Source organism: Hermetia illucens, chromosome 2 (assembly GCF_905115235.1).
Source record: "Hermetia illucens chromosome 2, iHerIll2.2.curated.20191125, whole genome shotgun sequence".
NCBI classification, from domain to species: Eukaryota; Metazoa; Arthropoda; class Insecta; order Diptera; family Stratiomyidae; genus Hermetia; species Hermetia illucens.
Genome location: NC_051850.1, coordinates 156,216,553 through 156,239,616, shown reverse-complemented (window position 1 = coordinate 156,239,616; position 23,064 = coordinate 156,216,553).

Below are 23,064 nucleotides of genomic sequence, written 5' to 3'. Positions count from 1 at the left end.
TGGAGCCGGACCAAATGAGAAGTAACTTACTCCCTCTTTTTTTAGGCCGACAGACTCTTTGTTTGGGCTTAGCACCCAAGCTTTAGAAAGTAAAAAACGAAGACAGCTTCACGGTTTCGTACCAGGCCAGAGGCAACTCGGCAGATGCTGCCTCATCTCTTCCCTGGGAGCAGCGTGACAAAGCCGTTCGCAGATGCAAAATGCTCCATTACGTAATTCGCAGAACATGACATAACTACGTATTATATTAAGCGTTAATCCACCAATATTTTGGGCCAAAGTTTGCTCATGGCTGAAATATTTTGTTCGAAGATTTAAGGATCTTAATTCTCCGTCAATTTGATGTCGGACCGGATCAACTGGAGAGCAACTTATTATCTTTTTTTTTTGGTCCACGGACCACTCCTTTGTTATGAACAAACCTAAGGTTAAAAAGTAAAAACCAAAAAACAGCTTCCCGGGTTCGTACCAGGGCAGACGTAACTCGTCAGATGTGGTCATGTTCTGTGAATTATACAAGGAAGCAGTTTATATTTGCGAACCGCTTCGGTGAGGCTGAGCAGAGGTCTGACGAGTTGTCTCTAACCTACGAAACCATGAAGCCGTCTTCGTTTTTTATTTCGTTATGCTGCCTTGGCATGGAGGGATTCAATCAAGAAATACCTCGACTCTGCTGATAACATCTCACTAAGTCAAGGTCCGCAACTGTAGCCACTGTTGGAAAGAACGGAGACCCTTGGGGGTTGGTTTAAGTGGAAGAGAACTTCCATACTGAGTTGAAATTTTTAGTTTGAAAACTTTATGGATGGGATGGATGGGATTCATTTATGACCTTTTTTTAGAAATTTCATCGCATGTCTATTCAATTCGGTGCCAATGGGTGGCGTTTGAAAAGTTAGTATAGGATCACTTTCAATATATAGTTCGCATTATCATCCGTTTTCAATATATCGTCACGTAGAATCTGTTTCTTTTTGAGGCTTCCTATGTTTTGGGGAGGTATCAGCTGAGGAGATGAATTGTAAGTGATTAAATGTCTAATTAACTACTTACAGCGGTGAATTTTTATTTTTGAAGGAGTAGGTCTGTTAAAACGTGAGATGATAAGTTGAAGGCATTAGTGACGCCTAGGTAAGCTACTTTTTATTAGGTTGAAGTTTAGTTTTCTAGGGTATGTTTTTAATGTTACAAACTATTTTCGCCGTCATTCTTTCTTTTCCTTCGAAAGATAGTTGCGTCACATTTTTGTGGGCTAATGGCTAGTGTTGATTTAGAAGAACCGTCCTCGATTGTCCAAATACTAATTAAGACGGGCTTCATCTATGTTCATCGCGGAAGTGTGTTATGAGTCCAGCGGGGTATTTCCGCATGTTGATTGGTATGGGAATTTGGGTGGGCTTAGGGATGTCCGCTGTGAAAACTTAAAACTGCGCTTCAGACAGAATAAGGGATCGAAGAATTATGAAATAATGTCACTCCATTTTTGTCTTATTGTCTTTTTTGTACTTTCTTTCTTAATTCATGTAGGCATATAACCTACTAAGTAAAAATTCTTCTCTTCCATACATCTGAGAGGAGTATGACAATGTAATCCTAGAGAATTCAATGTGTTTCCCTCTCCCTCTCTCTCCCTCTCTCTAACGTTTCTCCTCAAAAAGACTTCGTACATCGTAAGCAGATATTTGAAGCTATTCTTGGCTAGTCGGAATCGTAGCTTGTGAAGAAAAAAGGTGTGTAATATTGCTACTGGAAGTGCAATTCTTCAAAGCTAGAAGTATAATAGTAAAGCATAATATCCAGGAAAGCGCTGAAAATGGGTTGACTACATATTTAACTGCCAATGCATCAGGATGAAAAAAGGACAAGTCCTAATTTTGGATATCGAAATCAAGTGTGAAATTTTGCTTTGAAGTACAAATTCAAACTCTGTCATGGCTTGGCGTTTATGAGAAACTGCTTTCGGATACCAAACATCACTGAGAACAACAGTGCAAATACTGTTCAGTTGGATTCAGATGCAATCCCTACAAACTCCATCTACTACGCTAGAATATTATGTAGACATATAGGAGGAGACCTTCTTTTGATAGTGTTATTGTAAGGATCTCTTCTTTAATAACGCGGAGAAGTGTCCACGTAACATAAACGAGCCTCGTTACCGTATTAATTCAGGTAGGACTTGCTCTGAAACGCCACAGGACTTGAATAAAACAATTCAATCTTTCAACTTTGTACTAAGTCAAATGACACTTCACTAGCCTAGGTGGATATGGTTGGTGCCGTGGTTCCTCTAACCCTGTTTGTGTTTCATTTTGTTTCAGGTCTCTCGAAGAACCTACATTCTTTCTCTATTCTTCTTCGGCCGCTCGCTGGCTATCGTGGAGTAGTGGCTCACTTTCCATGGCATATTCAGCAATGGAGTTGTCTCCTTTTATATTGAAATGGACTAAACTTGCTAGTTGTGGGTATCATTGCTAGGTGAATAAGAATTATCCAACGACAGTGCATTACAAGTTATTGGCTGATTGCTTGGTCCTTGAAACCCTGAAACTAATGATCGTGAAACAGTGATTCTGGGAGACGGTTTACTTACGAATCGAAACGATACTTATGACCTTATTTGAATCCAGATTATGGGTGCGGTATTAGCGCAGAAATTGCTATAAGAAATACCAATATTCGTATTATATTTCTATCCAAGTGAATTGACATCACTTCCCATCAATGTACTCCACTAAAACCTAATGATCGGCCACCAATCTAACAAACTGCCAAACACTGTCCCATTCTCTGAGCATGAACGAGATATTAAAAACTTCCAAATTGATAAATATACCAGGAAGGATGTGGCATTCCCGATGTCCTGACACCACTATCGCACATACACATTTAAGTTTCTACATTTGCCCAACGGGTGGTCTGCAAAATGACAAATGTACCCATTATTGAATTCTGGTCCTCAGGACCATACGTTTCATTTGCTCTTTTGAACAAATATTTCCTTTTACCATTGCTCAATACAAAATTGGCTGACACCCCTATTGATGCGATCCTTGAAGTTCAACACATTAGGGACACAAGCATCGCCAAAGAACCCATGTTTATCTTCAATTGAAATTGTAACGAAAACAAATCAATTGTTTGGTAAGAAGTTGCTTTTCATTTTTCTCCTGTTGGGAATCCATTTTTAGCAAATTCGAGCGGCAGATATACACATGTCCATACATAAGTGCGAAGACATTTCGCCAAAGACAAGAGCTGGAAGCCAGATGGTGTTACCCAGGATATTAAGAGGGACTGATTTCAACCCTACCAACTCTATCCCGGAGAGGTAGCGCATTCAACCCGTCGTAATATTTTATAGTGATATTTAGATTTGTTATATTTTCACAGTTTGCTCTGATGTCCTGACTACAATTCACTTTGATAGGGCAACACTGAATTAGGAGGAAAAATAACACATATCAGATGTACATGGTATATTGCAGGGAAGCTGCAATTTATCTCGGCACAGCCAGAGGTTATTGTCAATTTGAATTTATTAATAACTTTTTATGACATCTTTATTTATTTTAGAAATTCATGTCCTTTTGTAGTACAAATAGCATTGATACCAGGAAGGGCAGAAAGGGATTTATGGATGTGTCCATTGAACTATGCCTGTGTATAAGGAAGGTATGTATGTACATGAACCAAATGAGCGCAATTAGCAATGAGGAAATACCGGTGAGGAAGGGGGTTTGCATAGAGGTGAAAGGAATGCAAAAATATCCAGAGGATATAATGTTGGGTAGAATGAAATTTATATCTGAAATAAATGATTCCTGATCAATGAAATCGGATGACTTTATAGGTTTGCTAACAATTAAGCGAATAATCACGATGATACTTATTTTCAACCCTACTGAATAGGGCTTAATATTTTCCGGTATTCAAGGATTTTAATTATTTATCTCCTTCAAAAATAACAACTGTCCATGAATTAAATCCTTATTGTAATTTTCTCGGACCGCGTTAACATTTGGTCTTATTTGAGCACTGCCGACTCCATTCAGGCTCGTTACGATGGAGGCTTTGAAACTTCATTGGTTAATCTAGCAAAAGATGCTTCCTTAAGTTTATTTTAATTAGAAGAATTAGTATGAAGGCATAATGAAACTAATTGCCGAAATTTAGTGGTATACGTATCAGCACATGTATGTATAACGGCTTTTTAGTTTTGAAATAAATATTAGAAATTACCGAAACCTATATAGAGTAAAAAGAAATTGACAATTTCGTCCAGGGCAGAAGCAACTCATCAGACGCTGTCTCACCTCTACTCTGGGAGCAGCGTGATCGAAAGTGGCTAGAGGTGGAAAATGTTCCTTGATATAATCGCAAAAACATGATAAGGGTGCGAATTATATTCCATTTTATTTGGTCCACAGACCCCTCGTTTGTTGCAAAACACATGGGTATGCAAGCCTCTGCCCTGGACGAGACGGTCAGTCTTTCTTTTTGTATACGTGGGTGCTATACCCCAAACGAGGAGTCCGTGGACCAAAAAACGTGGTAGTAAGTTGCTCCCCATTTGGTCCACGTCAAGTGAATTTGGACTTAGGATCCGTTATATCCTAAACAAAAACTATATAGAGTGTTTAAGTTGTTACTTCCTTGCGAATAAGGAAAAGATTGCAAATTCTTACTCAATAGGTCAATCGAGTTCTCCCAGGCTATTCTGGTGATTGAAGAATTCGACGGAGATCAGATCTTGGTGCCCCTTAACGCCAAGACTATCTTTGTCAGAATATCTTTGTCAAAAATGTCACCGCTCTAGCATAGGCTTCGCTACATCAACAGCATGGTATTCCACAATGGAAAGACTAGGTAAAACAACACATGGAGCTGTTCAGAATCTGCTTGGTAGAGAACTGCTTCACTTCCCAGGGCGAACATTATAAGCGGTTAGAAGGAGCCCGGATGAGCAACCTCGTTCATCAGCAAAGTCTTCATGGCCAAACTGATCTAGTTCACTCTGGAAATGGAAAAGGTAGGAGAACTGCCAATTTTTTATCTGATTTTGAGTAGGAAATCAATGGATTTCAAACAAGTCAAGCCCAGACTAACCTCGGACTCTTTCATCAACATTATCGACTAAACGCAAATTCTTTTTATATTTTTGGAAGCCGTGGTGGAAAAGACAAAACACACACAGCAAGCATCTGCAGTTTGGTCATGAAACGGAAGAGAACTCTTTAACAGCAAGACCTCGCAAAGTTTGCTCTGGAACAACCGGTCGAAAGGAGAAGCGAAAGCTGGGAAAAGATGATTTGGATCTCCTCTTCAGCGGCAACAACAGCCAGTTCAAAATTCTTTTCGGATTAACCAAGGGCCCAATCGCCTAAATAGCCAAATCTGGGATATGAAAAATTTCCTGTGACCATTGCAACAAAAAACTCATCGGACGGACAGGAAAGAAAGTGGAAAATGGAGACCACCTGATGGAAGCGGTGGTGGGGAGAAAAAGATCGGCATACTTAGGAGCGAAAGTAGCTCAGCACATCGCCTAGAATGCTTATGCAATATCCAAGGATGACGTAAGATTAAAGAAAAACATAACGGATTCAAGAAAATTAGACTTGGCCTGAGGTATGAAAATTTACAGAACGCTGAGAGACGCCTTTTTCAAGAGGGACCTAGATAGTCTCTTCGTTGTTTTTAATTTTTCCTTCCATTTTCATTGAGACTGTACTTTGCTTTCATTATTATTATACTTACTGGCAAGTGATAGACTCACAACAGCGATACAGAAACAAGGCGGACATAAGCATCCATGATAGGTGTAATTTGTACCGAAGGCAACAAGATTGAGAGGCTAGCGCTCTACCCTCTTAAGTTATTGTGCGGTCACCCATGTGACAAATGGCGCACTATAAATGTTGGTCCTCGGCAAAGCGCTTCAATTTTCCTTAGTTTAGTTCCAGGGGCAGCCACTAACCGACCGTCCTGGAATAATGGCTTCCATTTCACTGTATAATGCGCAATGGAATTGCCTTGCATGAACTTTCAATTTCCGCTTTATCATTAATATCTTTGCTTGCGAGATGGCTAGCATTGCGATGAAGTTTTTCATTTGTTATTGTCTTTGGTCACAGTGCATCTATATCATCGTGCAGATACCAATTCATGGTCATGTTTCGTATTCTATTCTGACATGACAATACCTAGAGAAAACTGTCATGGAACAGCTTTAACTTGATGCTAGTAGCAAGATTGCATTTGCGGATTTTCCACAAAACTTTTAAAGAGGATTTAGTGTTCTTATTACGTAGAGCAACATCGAATTTAGTATTGCGGGCAGCGGAAATTACAAATATATTCTGCGCCCTCGATGTTCTGCAAATAGGAGGAATGCGTGAAAAGTTAGACAGAGAGCCGTGGTTTTCGCCATCGAGGCTCAACAGCCCATGTCGATGCTTGCCCTTAAGGATGTCCTTCCTAAAACCACCACGATCCATCAATCGCGTTCTTCAATTTTGAAATCTAAGCAGTGAAGCGCTTTCTTTTTCAACAGAAGTTTTCCAACGTTTCCGGAGTTTTTCTACTGGTCTTCGCGTTTCTACCCTTCCTTCGAATACCTTTTAGGTATCCGAATGTCCTCCATATGTTGAACGCTCATTTGAAGTTTGATGGCCTACAAATAAGTTCTGTCGGTTTTTTTTTTTAAATTTGAAGCTTTATTGTGAAAAATTGGTTATACATTCATTGTTCAAAGTATTGCCCATCGCTAGCCACAACTTTCTTCCATCTTTCAGGCAATTCATAGATACCATCGCGCCAAAAATTGGCCGGCTTGGCCGCTATCCACTCATCGAGCCATTTTTTGAGTTCGTCGTAATTGGAGAAGTGCTGGTCAGCCACGCCATACCACATCGACTGGAACGAATAGTAATCAGAAGGAGCAATGTCTGGAGAGTACGGCGGTGGGGTAGGACTTCCCATTTCAACGTTTCTAGATATGTTTTAACGGACTGTGCAACATGTGGACGAGCATTGTCATGTTGCAAAATAACTTTATCATGCCTTTGCTGGTATTGCGGCCGTTTTTTCTTGAGTTTGCAGCTCAAACGCATCATTTGACGTCGGTAGAGTTTGCCCGTGACCATTTCGTTCGGTTTTAGCAGCTCATAGTATACCACACCCAGCTGGTCCCACCATATACACAGCATGATCTTCTCACCATGAATATTCGCTTTGCCACTTGATGATGAGGCATGGCCGGGGTATCCCCACGTTGCCCGGCGCTTGGGATTATCGTAATGGATCCACTTTTCATCGCCAGTAACTATTCGATGCAGAAAACCCTTTCTTTCTTGTCGTTGGAGCAGTTGTTAGCACGTGAAAAAACGGCGCTCGACGTCCCTTGGCTTCAGTTCAAACGGAACCCAATCACCCTTGCGGATCATTCCCATTGCTTTTAAACGGTGGGAAATGGCTTGCTGAGTGACTCCAAGTGTTTCTCCAAGTTCTTCTTGCGTTTGCGATGGATCTTGGTCGAGCAATGCCTCTAATTCTTCATCTTCAAAAATTGTTGGCCGTCCGGCGCGCTTTTCGTCTTCCAAGTCAAAATTGCCACTTTTAAACCATCCAAACCACCTCTGACACGTTCGCTCAGATAGAGAATGGTCACCATAAACTTCAACCAAAATGCGATGACTTTCGGTTGCTTTTTTCTTCATATTGAAATAATGAAGTAGAACTCCCCGCAAAAATACATTATTTGGTACAAAATTGCCCATTTTCGTTGATGAAAAAAGTATTGTTGTTTACACTTCAATTAAATAATTTATGCTGACGTTTGCGCCTATTGACAGTAGCTTTCCGATGAATGTTTGGAAATGTGGATCAATGGAATAAAAAACAAGCTACGCCATCTATTGTGAAAACTGACAGAACTTATTTGTAGGCCTTATATTTTCCGGAGTTCAGGGTTGTCAAATATTTGGTACAACTCATGGCTTTATCTGCTCCTATTGTTCTCCTCAGAACCATCCTCTTGAAGGTGATGAGCAGTTTTTCGGACATGACTCATCATTTGCAATCGGCGAGTCATATACCTATCGTCGGCAATTAGAAGGACACGAGGCGCAGTTCGTAACTGATTCTGCCCCGTGACGTAATACCGAAATGGCCGTTCCGCGGAGTAAGCGAAGGAGAAAGAGGTGGTTTTAAGGAGGTTTTGAACCTATCCACCTTCCAACGCAAGAAAAAAAAAAGACAGACAGGCAGACGGACAGATAGGCAGATAGTAAACTGATTTTAATAAGGTTTTAATTTACACAAAACCTCAAAAATAGCATCGACAGCTGCTCATAGATGCTTCTGAGCATAAATGAATTGAAATGATATAGAGTTATTGTAGGCCGACAAATGTCGATTTTGGGTTCTGATTAATTTCTCCTAGGGAGCCCAGAAAGCCTGTAACCTAGAGAATCAAGCACCACATTATTCCTAATAAAGATACAACTCCGGCAATTTAGAGCAATCCAACACAGGCATACAAGCGATTCTGGAGCAAGAAAATAGCGAAGCTTGAACGTGGTTAAGCCTCCAAAAAATTCAGATGAAATAATTCGCGTATCTTCGAAAACGGGGATCCTCACTGAATTGTACGTGTTTGCTTGCTGATCATATTGATGCAGTACAGATTCTGTTCCTAGGATATTATTAGCTCAGAGGCTTTCAGGTATGGTGGTCTGAAAAGTTCAAGGAATTTCTATGATGCGGATAGCCACCGCCGTCTGATTCTGATAAATCTGCATATCAATAGTTGGTTATTTGAATTCAGTGGAAAATTCCTCTCCCTAAACTTAAAAGAAGAACCCAAAATTAAGAACTATTTGCTAACTTTCAGGAATATTCCGCCTTTCTGGCAGATTGCAAGTTGCGTTGTAATGGATATACTGCACTGGTTTTCTCAATGTTCACATCAAAAACATAATTCCAAAGATCCATTCCACTCACTGAATGACATTTTATTACAAACTTACTCAGTCTTGCAAACATCAATCATGAATACCTTAATTACCAGACCTATAGTTACACCACAAACACAAGTTTAATAACCTCAGCGGACTTCCCCAATCCATCATCTTTAAAACCTGACACATGTCCATATTGTACACTTCAGCCTTAGAAAGTCTGCATCGGATTAACATCCGCACAATATCCAATTCGGTTGTTTAGTAAACGGTGCTCCTGCCTTTTAAATCCTGTTTTTCTCTCCTAATAATTAATTCATGTCTCACAAGCAAATAATGGCCTACAACAAATTCCAAATCCTTTTTTTTCAACTCCATCCCAGGATCTCGATTTAGGCAGTAGCTGAAACTGCGGAAACCTATTAGAAAGAGAAAATCCTTTTTTAAGCATCAAACTATAGTGAAGGACGGAAGGATGGGCTATCTTATTTCTACTATCAGGGCATGGAAATTGGTTATTATGAGTGGGAATAATGGAAGCTGCAAGAAAAAGGATAAAGGAAGCGAGCAATCGAGAGTGAGATGGACTGCCTTAAAAGGACCTTCTTGCAATTTTGCTGAGGCTCATTCGTGACAATGTGACTCGCTGTCGGATAATCCGAATTTTAATTTGACTGATTATGGTTTTAAGGGATTGAAATATGTGTTCAAGGCATTAAATGATCATTCCTGGCATGGCGTGATGTGAACATCGGTGACGAAGTATACGTGTTAGTTGTACATTTTATGACAGAATTTTTAATTGTTTGAAAGTTTCGGGCCATATTTTGAAAACAAAAAAAATCGCATTTTTATGGAGAATTACATATTCGTAATATAATTGCCGACCAAGTATTCAGGATTTAAAGCCAATTTTTCAAATCTGTATGCTTTCTCCGGATGGAAATTTAATTTGCACCATCGATGGTGACACTTTATTGGAAGAATCATGTGTTATTGAAAACTAGGAGATTGAAACGTTGGAAAACCGATTCCGTGGATTAAAGTTGCCGGTGGCTGGCGATTTGTCAGGATCTATCAATAAAGTACTCAACATGGGAACTTGTACAAATAAAATTTATCCCACACATAGTAAACCTAAGTAAACCTAGATTTCCAAATACTTCTGGACGCTTTGATTACTCGTTCCGACTACTGAAAGAGGCAAGGATTAATTTTCACAAAATGTCCATCTTTCTTAAAAATTAAATTGATATCGCCACAGACATAGGATGTAGCTTTTTGGGTGATGCCTGTTTTAGGGTTGGAATTTTATAGACTGTCCTTTTGCCTTGGATGTTTCTGTACTGCTGGTTAACCAGTGGTGTCATAAACGTAGAAATTGGCTTGAACTCTGTCCTGCCATTGCAACCAAAACCACGCAGTGTTTCAATAGCAATGTTCCCCAGGAATGGGCATAGGTCACACCTTCTGACTAAACGCTGATAATGATTTGTTCGCGGTCAAAAAGTAGTATAGGTCCCAGGACGAAACGTCGATTGATGCCCACATTGGAGCGAGAAATGCCTGCTGATCTAACACAACCTACTACAAACCCTGCCTCCACCCTCAGGTGGTCATCGCTAGGATTTCTTTCCTAATGAAAAACTGCAGACGGAGAATGATGAAGACTTGTCCCCCGCGCCTATAAACGGAACAAACTGTACTAACTGGTCTTCCAGGTTGAGGGTTGGGTAGAGCTGAAAATCCTACACGGAAAATCACTGTTACGAAGCCACAGAAGGAGCGTCGGACAGGATGGACTCTAAAATGACGATCCCGACCACGAAAATGGAATAACGATTTGCGCAGCCGATACCCTGTCCCGATATAAGGGTAATGTAACAGCGCTGTAAGAGATGCGTAGGACAGGGACCAGCTTCCTGGAGAAGAGCCACTCCACCATATATTATACTGACAATCCAATAAACCATGTACTTAGTTACCCAAAAAAGAAAACCTGCTCCTATCGGCTTTGAAAGTATAAGCGAAATGCTATACACTCTGCGTTTGCGAGGTAAATTTAGAAATATGGACCTTATTAACGTTTACGCCCCTACAGAGGACACTGCAGAGTCGGAGAAGGATACCTTCTACGAGGCAGTTGAGCGTACCCTCAAAGCCTGTCCCAAGTATGATATCAAAATCATACTTGAAAATTTCAACAGTGAAGTATGGACGGAGCCCATATTCAGACGATAGCTCCTATAGCTTGCATAGGGATACCAATGATAACGAACTGCGGATTATTCAGTTAGTAGTGTCGCACGAAATGATAGTTGGATGTACCTGGTTCGTGTGGAAAGCGGTCCACAAACATACGTGGGCCCCTCCAGATGGGACTATTTTCAACCAAATTAACCACGTGCTGATTGAACGCCTGCATCTCTCAGCCTTGATGAATGTCAGAATATATAAGGGGGCAATATATGATAGACTCGGATCACTATCTCGTTGGCATGATGCTCCGAGCTCGAATAACAACACCGCTCAGCATCCCCTCTGACAACCAGGCGAGAGTTAACTCTGAAGCCATCCACAGTACATCCCTCCGTAACACCTATAAAAGGAAATGGATGCCCCAATAACCGCAGTCAACAGAAATCCAGGAGATGAAGCATCAGCAAATGATCTTCACAACCACCTGAAGAACGGCCATGAACATACTGGGCCCCAGCCGCAACAAAAGTCGGAACGGCTGGTAAATCGAATTTCCGACAGGATGGGCATATTGGAGCGATGGGTTGAGTATTTTGAACTGCTCAACAATCAAAATATCGGCGAATTAGAGGCGACGGACAAATGCTGCCACCACCAAGCATAGAAGAAAAAGTCAGTGCAATCCATCGGCTTAAAAATCATAAGTCGCCAGGAGCCGATGGAATTACAGTCGAATTGATTAAATGTGAAGGCAACCAACTACACCAAGCGAATCAATGCCTGACGACTCGCACCGAGGCATTACCTGTCCCATACATAAGAAGTCGCGAGACTGGAAGCTGGACGCTTCAGGTATGAGAGGTTTTGTGTATTTCTTTCATAAAGACATTTGAGTGTGAATTTGTCCCATTAGTAATATACGCGCGTACTTTCGGGTGATATTGACATTCAAAATGTAGAATTTCCAAAGAAGTGAAAACTTTGGCCTATTATAACTTTGGAGTTCTATGCGCTACCCTATATTGCTGGGGTTGCGCAATCAATTACTGAAAATTATAGTAATATACTATTATTAGCTTTATTTGAAGGGATATCGGTGTGGAAGGTATTTTGGAGCCTAGTCATCATATAGTGGCAGCCTTTTGATTTTTTCAGATTTTTCGGTTTGGCAGTTTCCGAGAACGGCCTACTTAAATAAATAATCACTTTCGACCCCCCGAACTCCCCACATTTCCAACAAATGTCAAAACTAACATCAGCTTCGGAAAGTACTAACCGAGAACTTTCATTTGATACCTCACATGACTATATTTGTTGAAAAAGAAAATGTACACCCCGCTTTTGTATGAATGGGGACCTCCCCTTAAATTCGACGTAACAGGATGTAACTTACTGTATGCGTGAGCGTTCACAGTTCCAAGCTTTCCATCAAACTTAGTATCAATCGCTGCTATAATCTCCGAGAAAAATACGTGTGACGGACAGACAGACAGACAGATCCTCACCAGAAGAACCCAGAAACAGGTTGGTCATCATGAGTACTTGATGAAGATACATTGCTCGAGGTATTACAGTGGAACACCGAGTTTACTGGAACGGCCATAGAAAAAGCATCGCAGCTGTCCCAACAGATATACCGAGTATGTGACGCTTCCATTCCAAGACGTGCATATTCTCGGAAGCGCAACCCTAACTACTGGTGGAACGCTGAAATAGCGAAGTGTCGTGCGGAATGCTTGAAGGCCAGAAGGCGGAGTCAACGCCGAAGAAACATGCCAGAGTATGAACAACGGTACCTCGAATATAAACAGACAGGAAAAACATTACAATGGACCATCACGAAAAGCAAGAATTATTGCTTTAAGTGGCTGGCTCTGTGATGACGCAGACTCAGATCCAAGGGGAGGAGCGTACAAGTCCGTTATGCCAGCAATAAAAGGCAAAAGGTCCCCTCCTATTATGTGCCCTAGATTATTGTGGAAGATAGTTTCGACATTGTTTCCCCAACATCCGGAAACAATCTTCCCAATGATACCAATGAGCGCCGAAGACATACCTCCAGTAACCACAGACGAAGTCTTGGACGCAGTGAAAAGGATCCGGGATGCCGCAGCCCCTGGTATGGATCGAATCCCCAACAAGGCGCTGAAATTGCCAATGAGAATGGCACCAAGCATGTTGGCACGGGTATTTACAGGCTGTCTAAAAGAGGGATCCTTCTCCGCAGAGTGGAAAATACAAAGCTTGTATTGATCCCGAAGACAGATAAGTCGATAGGTGAACCAACATTCTATAGACCTATCTGTGTTCTGAATACAATAGGCAAGGTCCTCGAGCGGGTAATCTATAACCGGTTATATCTATTGATTGATAGTGGCGGATATTTATCGAATAGGCAATTTGGCTTCCGGAAGGCTCGGTCAGCGGTTGATGGTACCAAACTGGTTTTTGAAGTCTACGATGAAAGAAAATACTGCGCACTGGTGACTCTTGACATCAAGAACGCGTTCGATTCTGCTAGATGCAACCATATTATCGAAGCTCTCATCGCGGCGCAAACACCAAACACCAGCGGAAGCTACTTTATGATACGGACGAACGGCCGAAGATGTATGTAATAACGGCAGTAGTTCCGCAGGGGTCTGTTCTGGTCCCTCTGCTACGGAACTTAATGTATAATGGCGTTTTACCGCTTCCAGTGGCTAAATAAGCCGTTGTCGTCCATTGGCGTGGTCATAACGTCCAATCACCCCGACAAAGTACAGATATATGCGAACGAGACTATATGGACGATCAAGTCTTAACTTAAAGATCACGGGCTGGAGCTTGCCGAACACAAGGCGGAGTTGGCGCTATTTAAAAAGCGGCGGAAGCAGAAAACTATTAAAATTTGCATTGGGGACCATGTTGTTAGCTCTCAGCGATCGGTGAAATACGTAGGAGTAATATTCGACTTCAAGCTGAGCTTTAAACCCCACTTAAAGCTTAGTGAGCAGAAAGCGACGACTATCAGCTCAACACTGGCAAGGATGCTTCCAAATGTAGGCACTGCGAAGCACAGTCGTCAATTATTCTTATCGCGAGTCGTCAGCTCTGTACTTTTATGTGGCACCAGTGTGGGCGTCAGCTATAAAAATCCGAGAAAATCGCAGACAGCTACAAGCTGCATATCGATTAAGCGTTCTCCGAACATGTTGTGCCTACCGAACTACATTTTATGAGGCATTTTATGCGTGATTGCGGGGATGATCCCTGTAGATATTCTAACCGATGAGGCAAGTCGTCTATACGAGAATCAGGAAGGGAGCCTAAACAAGCAAAGTGAGCATTTGCGGTCACTGCCTGCATGACAAACAGCATGGGACCAGGCGGAGAATGGCCGGTGGACCCACAGGCTTATCCTAGACATAAGCATGTGGACTATGCAGAACTACAGTGAGACGAGTTAGGATCTGACTCAATTCTTAACCGAACACGGTGGATACAGGAGTTACCTCTATAGGTTCGGTCTAAATGAATTGCCCGATTGTCCAACGTCTGAAGGTACAGCCGAAAATGCAGAACACGTTTTTATCTGCCCCAGCTCAAGGAGAAAGCTTGAAATAAAGCTAAATACAATGCAATCAGATACAACATGGGACGGGGTAGTTGCAATGGCGAAACGGATCCACCAGCAACTAAAAGCAGCAGAAGTACAGCGGAGACACAGAAGGGAAACTACTGCAATTAACGCCACGCAAAGCGGTAGCAGCTCGTTTAGAGTGAACAGCTAAAAACTGAACAGTCCCGCGAAGCAATACCGAAACGGTGGTCACGCGGGGAGAGTGTGGAGGAAATATGGGAGGTTTTAGTCAGTAAGAGTTCGGCATGCATGTCTTAGATTCCAGAGGCGTATCCATGATGGATTTCCCCTCGCCAAAGAAAAAAAAAAAGGACAGGCAGACAGACAGACAGTAAATCGATTTTAATAAGGTTTTGTTTTACGCAATGCTAAGGTTCCGTGTAAAACAGAAACCTTAAGAAGGGAGATATCATGCGGTGCAGCAATTATAGGACGTTCTCCGCCATCTTGCTAGGTCGGATAGCCCCACACGCCCAGAACAACATTGGCCTATACCAAAGAGGCTTCACTCCAGGCAAATCAGCAACTGATTAGATTTTCTCTCTGCGGCAAGCAATGGAAAAACTGCTGGAATATGAACGTCAATTACACCATCTTTTCATCGACTTTAAAGCCGCCTATGACAGCATAGCCAGGGTAAAACTGTACACGGCCATGAGAGAAGACTGACTAGGTTGACTCTGACCAATGTGCGAGGCCAAATAAAAGCAGCAGGATCACTCTCCAGATCATTTAACATAAACAACGGTCTAAGACAAGGAGAGGCCTACTATCCATCTTCTTTAACCTGGCCCGGGGGAAACTGCTTCGCGATGCAGATGTCAATGCAAGAAGCACCGTCCTCTTGAAGGGCACCCAACTGCTGGAGATATTGCCATCATGGGAAGAACAACCCGAGATGTACAGTCTACCTTCATCGAGCAGCCGGCGCGAGATCTCGGGATGCACATTAATGAAGGAAGGACGAAGTACATGGTTGCAATGCCAAAAACCAAAGAACGAACAACATCGAATCGCACCGGCCAAACGAAAACAATAAAGATGGGAGACTACAACTTGAAGATAGTTGAAAATTTCTCCAATCTAGGGTCGAAAATCATAACCGATAACAACTATGAGGAGGAAATTCGCGCACGGTTGTTGGCAGCCAACAGATCCTATTTCAGCTTTCAAAAAAAAAACTAAATAATTTCCACCAAAAGTGACTTTATTGTCTGCCTATGACAATCTACTTCGAAGGTAAAATCTGCATCCCCACCAAATCATTTCAACGCAAGTCATCAGCGCCATGAAAACATAGTTGAACATAGCAAAAGGAAGGAGTGCACTTTTCATCGCCATTCATGGAAAATCCAAGTTGTCGACCACTTCACCGCAAAGAAAATAAATACTGGATACCTGGCGATTGGTAATCGTCGCCAGACTCAATTTCACTGCTTGCGGCTCCAGGAATAATTCTCTGCAAGCGAACTTTTTTGAAAGTCCTCATCTGCACCAGTTGTTTGCGGTTGGTCTCTTATAAGAGTTTCCTCCTGCCTGTAGTTGATCCCCGGAATTAAGATAGAGCCATTAGAGCTCATCGTAGATTTGCGCTCCTTTCTAATTTGATGACAGTACCTAAGGCAACAGAGGTTTTGAATAGACCTCGAGAGAGTGTATGAAATGCGCACTTGTCATAAAACGATGGTGAAGTTAGGGCCCTTGGTAAAAAAATAATTTTATTTGACAACCATTTCACTTTCAAAATATTTGAAAACCTACTGCTGAGCAAGATTGACAGTTTGCAGTGCCTGTTAAAATGGCATCGGCGAGAAGCGTGGTCTAACTGCTGTAGTAAGAGTAAGCGAGGAGAGTCAAGCTAGTACACATTTTCTGAGCCAGCCCATAGCATTCTCGAAAAAAAGCAGCTCTCCCAACTTGCACTAGAGACCTCCCAGAGGTCCTTAAAGAATGGTGTTTTGGTTTTAGCTAAAGTTGGGCAATCTCAAAAGAGGGGGAGCTAAGAGTTTCTTCCTCTTCTCTACTGCTTCAACAATGCGAATTGTAGGCTATGCCGAGTCTGACGGCATTGTCGCCTATAGGCTAGTGCCCCGCGCAGACCATTAATCATCTTTTCAAGCACTTTATCTGGATAACGCTGGAGTCGTCGGTAAACCGATTTTAGTAAGTTGTTTGTCTGGCCACTAAAGCAAGCTAATTTGACGTTTCAGTTAAAAATGCAATTTTAGGCAATAGGTCCAGGTCAAAGTTGATAGCATGACATAAAATTAACGAAAAGGTGACCATTCTATCTAATGTCTAAAATGCGGCATATTAGTGATGAGGGAATTTGAGGGGATACAGAGTGATCACAATAAAAGTAACATACACTTCCTTACATTTAACAAAAGATATTCTCAATCCACTTCCATTGAAGTGAAAAAGGAATCGTCATTACCCTAAGAGTTTGCTCTAATGACTTCCCTGTGAAGAAAAAACGATTCAAAATTTATCTAAAATCTACTCTTCTGTGAGAGCATTGGAATTCCCATCATCGCAATTCGATTCGTCTTACAAAGAAAATGAAAACGGACCAGATATATCCAAAAAGAAATGTAATTCAAGACCTTCAGTGACTTCCTTGCGGATTTCAAAGACGTATATATTCGAGGATATCAAATGAACGCTATTTGTTTAATCTCACAAGAAGCAATGATGAGGGAGGCGTCCCACTTAGTCGAAGCGAAAATACTCCATGTCACATGAGTTCACACAATTCATGCAAATGCCATTTTTGCATGAATTTCTGTAATCATTTCAAATTCAAGATGGTCCAGGTCGTTGTTGAAGAGTTTAGGTATGGAAATCTTACAAAAGATTCATTCGGAAGTGTCTTTCCGTCTTTCTTCGAGAAGAAAATGAATAAGGTTCGCCACGGCGCTTATCGCACTCATTTCAAATGAGAAATGAAGTCGAGCGCAAATCCTTTCGTCATTTCAAACGGGCGAATTCCACGCGAAAATCTTCTTTTTAGAGCAGGAGCTATCCTTGCAGTCTTTGATGGCGGTCCAAGTTGGTATTCAGTCAATGTGTTGCTGGGGGAAAGTATATCAGCAAATAGTGGTGTATACAAATGTTCCTATATAAGCCAGCCGAATGTTTGTCAACCACATTGAACCTAATCTCCTTCAGCACTATTTTGGTTTGCCCGCTTCCTCACAAGTGAGAGGCCCCCGCAATTTGGAGATGAAGGCAATACGTGGTAAGTAGTCCCTAGTTCGTGCTGCCAATGAGAATCAATTTTCAACTCTTACTACCAAAGTTGGGACGGGTTTCTAACAAAACTTGCGGGATCGCAAGAAGAATTTAAGGACATTTTAGATGGTAACACAGTTTGAATTCGTTTTTTCAGCAAAAGCTTATGAAGACGTTCCAAGAAGGTTTTAGCGGTTAGACACTTTGTGGACGTATAGTTGAGCCCTGCAATTACAGGACGTTCAATGACTTCTGTTTATTTACTATGCTTCAAATTGCTTGCAAGCGGCAGGAAGTGAGTCTCCCAAGAAAAGCAACGTCTAATGAATATTTCATTTGGGGGTAAAATTGCAAGCGGATGCCTGCTCGTCCTGTTCCCCTCAATAAAAGCATTCTTTCACCGCCGAGGGTACGGGGTGGAGAGTTTTGTGAATAGGAACTGTTTAAAATGTAAAATACGAATCAAATTTGGTTGGATAAACTCCTGGTGGAAAGGGGGATTTCAGCACTTTTCGTCACTAATAACAAGAGAACCATCCCAGGCTGTCAATATATCACATTATTCCAATAAACATGAATATCTTCGGAAAATCCAGGAAAGATGGGCGAAAAAGAAAAGGTCGAAAAAAGAGATATCTGTGAGCTTGGAACATGGTGAAAGGGATTTCGTGATATGGCATCCTAATAGAGGCCTCGTCCTTTCAGATATCTCGACATAAATATCTCAAACTGTCAAATTTCTTATTCATCGATATTCGCAGATTTTTCACCTTTTTCTTCTTGTACGAAGGCGGCAATGGATTTTTCATTTTCAATGGAGATATCGAGAAGGACCGGTGAGGACTATGATGGAGCATATTATATTTAATCGGCCCGTTGAGGATATTTACGGAATTCGATGGAGCTGTTTGGTTTTTTTTTCTCGTTTACAATTGGGGTGAAAAAATTAAATAATTCTTGTTTCAAAGGGGCCATGATTGCTCTTTGACAATCATAATATAAATTCCTACTCTTTGCTCATTTCAGAGGGAAAAACAAGGAGTTGAGCTTCTCTTCATTTGACTTAAAATGAAACATACTGGATTTTTTGGAAGTATTGTCTGAATGGTTGGGAAGCCTATTTTGCGTGGAATTTTTTCATTTAACTTTTACTTTTGTTGAAGAAATCATTTTGCCAGTTTTGCAGACCTCGAAATCTCTCACAAGACATTAAAACAAAGTATTAACTTGCATTTAGGGAATATTTTACAGTTTCTTGTCCTTTAACGAATATATTTGACTACGAACCATAAATTCCCTATTCCACCATATGTGGAACCTTAAGTTTCGCATGCCTTCTAAACTACAAATTCTTCCAAACACTTTTCACTAGTATGAACCGAAGATAAACAGAAACCATTTCCTAAAACATTCCAGCCAGGTTCCATATCTGGAGAGGGTGCCAGTGCCTTTGGGAGAAGTAGAAACTCACCTGACTTTCTTGAAATGTTTTTAGCAATAAAGGAACCATAAAAGAAGAAGCTGGTCACGTTTCTGCCAAACAATGAGTTACAAGTAAATTTCTGGCCTTGCCACGACGATTACCGTACCATAGTAGGTAGGTCAGACAGGAAGATCTTCCCGAAAATACATGAGAATTAAGCTAAGCGAATATCAAATCCAAAGCCAAAGTGTGGCTACCGTATCGGCCAAAAGACCACATGAAAATGTCGTCGCAAATGGTGAACGCTGGGTAATACGCGAAACTCAGTTCCAATTAACGCTATGTTGGCAAAGAAGAAGAGAAGAACCTGAGTTTAGACTCGGATTTTTGACATATTCAATCAGGATGAGCCGAAACAGGTTCTTTTTCTCGGCGGTTCCGACCCTGGCCTTCAGTCTCTTATCCTCCAGGGGCCATTCGTTGACTTATCCAAAGGTAAACATTTTCCATCAGGCTAAAAACAGTGCTTGCGGGCAAACCGGCCTCGAGCAAACTGTCTTCCTAAACCTACCCAAACCATAAATAGGCTGAAATATGTTCCAAATTAAATTAAATTAATTAGTAATGGTAAGATATGTAAGTACCTCATCGAAGAACCATTGGCTGTTGTAGAGGGAGTTCGCGGCTTAAACTTCCGACATGCTACGCTGGTGAATACCAACGGTAGTACCTCCAAGCTATCTTGGTTAACAACCTATATGGTGGCGACAGAACAACGGTGAAATTAACAACAAAAGCTCATCACCATGCCCATTAAGAAAATTCTAATAGATCCAAAGTATTAGAATATCTGGTGGAGAAATATAGATTCTGGACTTGAATAACGAATCTACTTTCTTCAATACTGTCAAATGAGAGATTATCGCCATACCGATGGCATCCTTTTTACAGCTCTTGTCGAAGAGTGGGGCACATAGAATGATAATATGCTCTCATATAACTGGCGCATTGATTTTGAAATTGACAAGGATATTACTCGAACGACTCCTCTTCGGAATCAGCAGAATATAGGCTGCGTTTCTCCAGTTCACTCCTTTGTAGAATATAGGATATCCACGAGCCGAATTGACTTTAGAGGTGTTTTTCAAACTGATTACGCAACTGACTCGACCTCTCGGAAAAGTAATGATCATATTCCAACAAAAATGCGGGATTGAACATATTCGAATTTGTTCCAATGGTCAGGCAGCGTTGACAATATTAAATAGCTACCCCACACCAAACCAGTTGGTGTGGAGTTGCTACTGAAGCTTGCGCGACGGGATGAAGTGCTTTGGTGTGCGTTCCAGGTAATGAGGAGGTTGACTTGATATGGGTGTGACTCGCCAATGGTGGTACCAGAGTCAGTATTTGGCATCCAGCTGTCCACTGTCAAATCAATGGTAAAATGTATGTCAGAAAATTTATTACATTGCAAAGTGTAAAGTATACCGCTTCTCGCTGATTAGGTTCTTTGCGGTGCTGTGATACTTTAGTATCAGATGAACTCACAGTTGAAGCTGTGTTCATCATTTTATTTACTTCCTCTGTTCATATATAGCCTACCTTGTCAACGACTTCAATTTTTCTCCCATTGAATGGCTTAATTTTTTCGATTTGCCAAGGATGCACATGGCATTTTACTCCTTAGTACTTAGTTCCTCGTGAATTCCTTCTCTTTCTTGAATTGAACTTTAACCCCGAGCAATTGGGCTTCTATACCCACAGTTTGGTATTGACCAGTATTGCTCACAAGCCCTTCTTCCCTAGCAACCCGGCTGGAGCGAAGCACGACATAACGTATCATACAATCAGCCTGCCTTAGCATTTTTGAGTTTCTGATAAATGTTCCCCTCTCTCCCCCAGCCTGCAAAAATTTATCATCATACATCGGTCTACTTTACCGTTTACTTTTATCTATGAAAATTAGAAGGTTATTGTCATCAACACTGCAACACCGGTGTCTGAGAATGGCTTGCATTAATAAGAGACTCCAAGTTTCCAAACTTTAGTGCCATCGAAATGTCAACAACATTTTCCAATAGGAATTGATGTCACGATTACGACCTTTGACTATCAGCAACGGATTATGATTGGTTTCTGGGATATGTGCACGTTCCTGCCCAACGGTATTGGGGTTCCCTAGGAAACTCGCTCGCGATATAAGTTGGACATTCTGGGCCTAAGCGAAGTAAGATGGTGGGGGTCTGGAAAGTACTCCTCTCTCTCTTGTCACACTAATGACAGTTTATACTCTGGAAAGCCAAGTGGTCGCAGATGGGAATTCACTGTCGGGTTGTTTTTGACGGCTATTGCAAGGCATGCCCTCTTGTCTTTTTGACCGGACTCTGACGAAAAGATCCTGCGGCGAAGGAGCATCATAATTGTACAGTTCTATGCACCAACGGAGATTTCCGATATAATAATAATAATAAATTCTATGAAGGGGAGATGCACTGCGTCCTTGAAGAATTATTGCGTTCTTTAACTGACTACTGTGTGTATTAGTCTGTAAGTTAAGCAAACATATAACCAACAGGAATTTTAATATATTCCCTAGTTTCCAGTATCTCAACTTAGCGTCTGACATGAAGAATTTTCCCGGGTGCCTCGACCCATTTTGCACAAGTTGCCGTCACTTCTCCAGTACATATCACTATCCGGATTGAACCTGCAGACAATGTCCGTAGATATTTCTCGCTTCCCCACGCAACACGTTATGATAGTTTAGTCGGCAGTGACCAGTGGGTACTCCCATTATGATCCGGAGGCTCTTCTTGGTGAGTTTTAAATCATCTTATAAGCGCTTGGGTTTGTATCCCCTCTCCACAAACATCCTGGACTACTCTAAAGTATTCCAGGGAGATTCACCCAGTAGAGTTCCCTTACCTGTTCCTCTTCATTTTTCAGTATTTCAGCCATAAATTCGTTTTCCAATCCACAGAAAGTTTCTGCCTATCTGAGGCGTTCTGACCAGTTCGTTCGCCGCCTCATTGCCTTCTAACCCATCATGGTCTGGAACCCAGATTAGTCAGCCCTTAATGTTCCAGCCGAGCATGTACAGTCTCTCAAGACATTCCCATACCAGTTTGGAGTTCACCTGGTTGGACCTTAGCGTCTTGATCGCTGCTTTTCTATCGGCCTGAATAGCGATGTTCTGCCCCATACAGTTCCTTTGGAGGTTGAAAAAGGCAGATTTGTCTATGGCGTATATTTCAGCCTGGAATATACTAGTGCACTTACCCATTGGTTTAAAATACGTTTTTCTCGGATCAATGACCCTGGTGCCATCTACATCAAGTTGTTGAGTTTAGTTCTGTTTACGAGGATTACCGATAAGGTAATCATTGGCTTTGTAGTGTATATCCAACGTAGTATTTTCGGGGTGCATCCTAATTTTTTACCTGCTATAGATCCGTAAGTCATCATAAGTCTCGTGGCTTTCTGACATATGTTTTCCAACATATGTCTTTTTGGTCCAGTGTAATTTCCAAATATTTGACCTCGTCTCACCTCCATGCATGGAGCCAACGGCTCTGATGTTAAAAAGCTTACGATTCACAGTGAATGGCACAATGGTGGCC